The following is a 6,123-nucleotide window of genomic DNA, read 5'->3' as shown; positions in this document are numbered from 1 at the left end:
CAAATATAATTTCTATATGTTCTTCTCTTTAACATCATTAAAGTATTTTTTAAAGAACAAAGTCATGATAAAACTAAACTTAAAGTACAAAAATAAACAATACTTTATATATAACACTAACAATATGATCTAAATATACTTAAAATTAAAGTATTTGATGTGTTTTTTTATGTTAAGTATCATCTTATTTTCTTGTATTACCAAATTTTTTAAATATCTTAAGATACTATAATTGAATTTATTTTACTAAGTGAAGTTTAAACATGGATGTAAAGTAAGAAATAAAACGTAAAATTCACACTAGAAATCATTAGAAATCAAATAGTTGGATAGTTCTGTTCATTTCTCAGTAAAATAGAATAACATGATCAATATACTTAGAAATTTAAATATGTAAATAATATTATTTAATCATTTTTATTTTTTATTAAAATATTATATTCTTTTAAAGTTTTTATTGAAAAGACAAATTATATAGTTTTGTGTTATTTTACAATTTTTAAATTAAATATTGGAGTATCATTTTTTTTATAATGTTATTCTTTCTATTTTGAAAATTATAAATAATTGTAATATCTGATTGCATTGTCTTGTTATTATATTTTCTATGTTTTTTTAATAATACCTTACCTAATTTAACTTTAAGGTAGAGATTAATATGATTAAAAAAATTAAAGTAACAATAATTTTAAATTTAATTAACTTTATTTTCCAGAATATATATATATATATATATATATATATATATATATATATATATATATATAAAGAGCTGTTGTAAATCATATTTACTTTTCAGTATGAGTTTATGTTTGGATTAAAAGATAAATTTAAAAAATTGAAAATAAAAAAGGGAAAATTTGGAGGTGAACTTGTTTAAACAAGAGATATTGTAAGAGATGAAGAGAAATAAAAGAGATATGAAATATTTTATAAAATAATAAAAAGTAAAAGATGTATATTATTATTTTTTATTAGTATCACTATGATTATTAATTGTTATTATTATTATTATTTCATTATTAAAATATTAATCTGTTTATTTTATTATTATTAATTGTAATATTTAATTTTATTAATTTTTTGTATTATTATTATATCATGTATAGACTTTTTCTACTTTATACGAGGAAGGAAAATTTAAAAGGAAAAAAATATGACATCAGATTTGACCTAATTTTTTCCACTTTGGTACTCCCCTGTTATCCATTGCTGAAAACAAATAGCGGCTATAGGGTTCTCTCTGTTGTTGCATTCTCAAGTTTTCTTCTTTTGTGCCAAATCCTTTCACAGTGAGCCCCCTTTCCCTGACGCTCACAATCTTCTCCACGCTTCTTCTATTTTCCCTTATAAGCATATGGAGATCAAGGGAATTAGCCCTGAATTTGTCATTCTTTAAGCGTCATTTGTCATGAAAGTTGAGTGCTTTCTTAACCTAATTCAGATAAATCACGTTGGATTTTTGTATTAGTTCAAGAAAGCATTCAAATTCATGACAAGTGATTACACAAGAATATGTCAACCGAATTACTGCCAAGAAAGCATTCATAAGGATGTGGTAATGTACAGCGCAATTATTCACACTATATTCAAAGGTAGAGTTGCAGACGACGGTTATGGTTTGTATTCTGAAATTATTGCCAAGGGAATTTTTCATAATCTTTTGATCTATAATAGTCTAGTTTATGGTTTTTTCATTGCTGATAATTTACCAGAAGCTATTGGTTTTGTAAATGAAATGATATTGAACCGTCTCGGACCGACAAGGTGCCGGCAGGGGACTTATTGTCCAATCTCGTGTGAATACCATGTCGATAGCCGGAATGTGATCGATCCGCCTTCAGAAGAACCTTAATCAAAATAAAGGTTAATTGGCCTTCACCGATCCATCGGTACACTAACTATCTCTATATAGACAGAAGAGGAGGAAAGGGGAAAAAAGGTTAACTTTTCTGATATAACTTATACTTTTTTAATCTCTTTACTAGATTTTGCTGACTTGATCGGAGTGTTTTTTCTTTTTACAGGTACCGATGGTGGGAGTATTATTTTGACAGGTACCTCTGACAGGTACCGATTAATGGACTAATGAAAGAGTGGATGAGGCAATGAATCTTTCAGGAAATGCATGGAGGAATATGGTTCCTGAGATAGTGACTTATACTTCTCTTATCGATATGCAAATGTGAAAGAATCTCTTCTGTTTGGATCTTATTGATGAGATGCATGATTGAAATCAACAACCAGATAGCTTATCTGTGTTGTAGTAATGATTTTAATGTATTGCTGTGTACAAGATCACATTAATTTATAGTAACCAAAATAATGTTATTTTTTCTGTCTCTGTGCATAATCCTTTGTGTGACTTCAAGTGCTTCAGATGCTAACCAAACTGGTTTATGTTTTTAATGTAGTTTCCACTTTTCAAACCACGGTTTCAAAAGTAGAGAGATAGTTACAAGAACCAGGATATTGACCAACATTCTTTTGTCAAAACATATAAATAACAATAGTTAAACTAAAAATTTAATCACAATAAGAGATGTCATATGAAGCATAATTTTTCTTGGCAATGAGCAAACCATAAATATGTTATCATCTACACCCAACATGTGTTAACTCAAGGAGATGAATTAGATTTTTTTTTAAACCTAAACTGATACTTATTCTCTAATTGTAAACTGGGTTACACTAATATAAAGAAATCTGTAAAAGTATAAAACTACCCACATCATGTGTCATATGGGTGATTACCTAAAAACCAGGAGCTAAATTTTAGCATCCTTACCACTAGAGAATCGGTCAACATGACCAAGTCTTATTGAATCAAATCTAAAACAACTTAAATGCAAAATAGAAGTTTAAATGACTTAACTACAAACAATCCTTCTTTTAAACTAAATGTTTAAGACATTTAGTTTACTTCTGATTGTTCCAATTTGAGTAACTTAATTTAACATCAATATGCTTGCTTCTACAATGAAATACTAGATTTTCATACAGTTTAATAGCTGAACTACTATCACATAAAACTAGAATATGTTTCCGTTTGTTAAGTCCAATATTATCTTAATGCAAACATGCACATTATGTAGTAGCTATATATTCTGATTCTATTGCAGAAAGTATTATTGGTTGCTTCTTGAAAGACCATAAACTGCTCCAGTTCCTAGAGAGAATACAAAACCTAATGTACTCTTCCTATCATCTATGTTTTTAGCAAAATTACTATCAATATAAGTTATCAATGTTGTATCTTCTTCGTTTTTGTAGAAAATTCCAAATTTGTTAGATCCTTTCAAATATCTTACAATATAGTATATTATATTTAACCAAAGTGTAATGTGAACTTTGCATTTCTAGCAACCCTTCACAGCTTGACAGAGCAAGAACACCAACTTCTTCCCCAGAGCAACTTCCTTATTTGAACGGTCCTAAAGGTTTATTGATAACGACATCAAGGTTCTGTGACATGCCTTCTTACCTTTATGCTTGTGTTTTCTTTCAATGTTTCTAACCTCGTCAAGTCTGCAACTTCTATTTTTCTTTACCTTTATGCTTGTGTATGCAATTTAATGTTAGGTTCGTGATATTTAATTATGATGTTGCTTTTTCATCCTTGGAAGTACTTACAGTGAGTGCATTGGTTCAGGTACCAAATACCAGAGACTCTCATACTAAAATACTTTATATTTATTTGTCTATCTATCTATATATTCTGCTCTTTGGCAATATTATTAAGTTGCATTGTGTTGCCTTACAAGTTAATATCACTGTGATTTATATCATCATGTTTATATCGATGTGGTTATTATTTTTAACGAGTTCTTCTATGAATAAATCTCTGATATTTCATGTTATCTCAAGGTCCTTATTTTTATTTTATTTTTGCTTATATTACTGTTAAACAGTTATTCCAATGTTAATGGTCTTACAATATACTTTCCCATTCAGTTTAGAAAAGTTAGCTGTAAGATTCTTTGCTATTCCTTGAGCATAGTTTTTTATGCTATTCCTTGAGCATATTTTTTTGCTCTGTTAGTCACTTTGTGCTTTGAGTTTGTCTTTTTTGCTATTTGACTACTTATATGCTCTCTTTGACTCAGGAAAACTCTGCTGTGTTTTACAAGTAGTTTTAGCCTAAAATAGAGAGTAGTTGAATATTCCATAATTATGTTTTCTCCTCAATAAATTGAGTAGCTCTGTTGTGGTCTAAACATACGAAAAAAATTGATGATTATATACAGAGAAATAGGTATTGAAGACGATGATTATATCCCTGATAAAAATAATTAATTAACACCAAAAATTGATAAATGTTATTATGTAACACATTGTACCTTACATGCTTATTATGTTTATTTTAAAGAAAATGTTTTTTAATAACTTGGTTTTTACAATGTAGACGTGTGATGATGATTTGATTTGTGATTGGTTCATTTCAAATATTTTTTTTAAAATAAATTTAAACAAAAATGAATAAAATAATAATACGTGGTTATTGTGAAAAATTGTTATGAAAAATTCTTATTTTAATTTTCACCTTTGAACCTACTTGGCTTCGATTGGACCATGGTGGTTTAGTAGTCATGCTTTTTGTTATCAATCAAAGGAGTGCAAAAGAGGAAAGTATCCACTCGTAATGGATCAAAGTGAACAACCAATTTAGGAAGTACTACCTAATTATGAACATTGTCATATAAGTATAATTTTGTAATAGCACTTCATGTTGTCTCTATCACTCTGTGCCAGGTAATTATTAGAGTGGTTCATGAGATCCTTCACCGATCATACAGTCTGGAAGCCGATATATGGAGTATTGGTGTTATTGCCTATATCTTATTATCTAGAAGTCGACCTTTTTAGGCACGAACAGAATCTAGAATTTTGAAAAAGAATATAAAACTGAATGAGAAAATATTTTAAAAAATTAGCTTCTCATAAAATTAGCTGATTCTTTTAAAAAAAATATTGTAAACAAACATAAAGTAGCTTCTGCATTTTTAAAAATATCTAAACAAAAACATAATCACTATAATCACTTTTTTATAAAAATTTATAACTAATGTTAATATCAGAACATTTCCACAAAGGAGCCGTGAGTCATACCTACTGCATAATCACTCCTTATTTTGTGTGTTTGCGTACATGAATATACAAGATTTATTTATTAGAACTTTATATTTTGTATTATTGTTTTCAAAATTTTTTAATGGTATTTAATTAATTTATATATGTCAAGGTGGTGTGTTATGGAAAAGAAATAAAGAACCTGATTTGATCAAATGCATTACAGAATTTGAAACGGATACATGATCACATCCTTCAATTTTCCAAGAGAAGGGAACCTTTATATGACTCAGCCTAGCCTATGAAACTACTCTGATTATACCAAAACAGGAAAATGCTTCCAATTCGGTTAGTATATGGATCTCATCCTTACATTCTTCTCATCTACAGCTTTAAAATATTTTGGTACATATTTTCAAGAGAGCACGACTTAATTATTAATTGTTTTATTGTTAACTTGAAAACTGAATCATAGTGTCAAACTACAAATGAGGAGGAAGTTTTCAAAATTCTAAACGAAAGATCCATTTATCCTGTAGGATGGATTCATGTATGTCTTTCTATCTTTTCACTAATGTTAATTAAGAGTAGAGGTAAAGTCTTTTGGTGCTACTTCTATATTTTTTTTTATGGATTAATTCATGTCTATATTGCTCCTTTTTGTAGTATCTGACTATCTGTAAATATATTTGTTCCACGGTGCAGAAAGAGTTTTGAGTGTAAGTGTCTCCCCAGTGTTCCTCATGCTAATGGGGTTGCTCTAGTGCCTCCCTGTCCCTTTGCTAGGTCGCTCCTGGTTCAATTACCACCCCTCAAGCATATGAAGTTGTCATGGAGGATGAAAAGTTCTTCTACAAGTAATTAGGAGAACTTCACTTATAATGATCAAGTGCAACAACAAGAGAACTTCACTTATAATGATCAAGTGCAACAACAAGATGAACAATCCTTTAATTTGTCTTTTTTTATAGTGATTATTAGTATTAAGGAATTCCAGATTTTATTAATTGATATGTTTAAGTATTTATCGACTCTAGACTTTATTTATTAGTA

General features: G+C 28.6%; 1 long non-coding RNA gene across 1 annotated transcript; it reads left to right on the top strand.

Annotated features, from left to right (window-relative positions):
- The first annotated feature begins 1,192 nt into the window (after positions 1-1,192).
- LOC128197986 (uncharacterized) lies at positions 1,193-6,123 on the top strand. Its single transcript, XR_008250768.1, has 3 exons — positions 1,193-1,942; positions 2,028-5,418; positions 5,776-6,123. It is a non-coding gene; the product is annotated as an uncharacterized LOC128197986 (long non-coding RNA).

The sequence above is a fragment of the Vigna angularis genome, chromosome 7, assembly GCF_016808095.1.
Source record: "Vigna angularis cultivar LongXiaoDou No.4 chromosome 7, ASM1680809v1, whole genome shotgun sequence".
NCBI lineage: Eukaryota > Viridiplantae > Streptophyta > Magnoliopsida > Fabales > Fabaceae > Vigna > Vigna angularis.
This window is presented reverse-complemented; position numbering and strand designations above follow the sequence as displayed.